Source organism: Montipora capricornis, chromosome 2 (genome assembly GCF_036669925.1).
Source record: "Montipora capricornis isolate CH-2021 chromosome 2, ASM3666992v2, whole genome shotgun sequence".
In the NCBI taxonomy this organism is placed as follows: Eukaryota; Metazoa; Cnidaria; class Anthozoa; order Scleractinia; family Acroporidae; genus Montipora; species Montipora capricornis.
This window is the reverse complement of record NC_090884.1, coordinates 40,435,533-40,435,860: the sequence shown is the minus strand read 5'-3', so window position 1 is coordinate 40,435,860 and position 328 is coordinate 40,435,533.

The following is a 328-nucleotide window of genomic DNA, read 5'->3' as shown; positions in this document are numbered from 1 at the left end:
GCAAAGCAAACGGGAAGGATTATGCCAACTTCAGTGCAGATCTCACAGTCCTTACAGGGTATTTTTCTGTATTTAGGTTTTCTTGGTTTTCCTTTGTCTATTATATTTCTCTGTGATACCTACAACAAAATAAAAGGAAACAACACAAAGAATCGTCAATTATATCAGCCCAGCTCTTAATTTCTTCAAGGCCCAAAATGAGTGCGGCGCAGAATCTCTCCAGTCGACAGTCTGACAGGGTCTGTCAGCTTATATACGCCGTTCTGCTTTTTGTTTCGCGTGCATTTGTGAAATTACGCGCGGGATAATATTGAACCAATCAGCTATC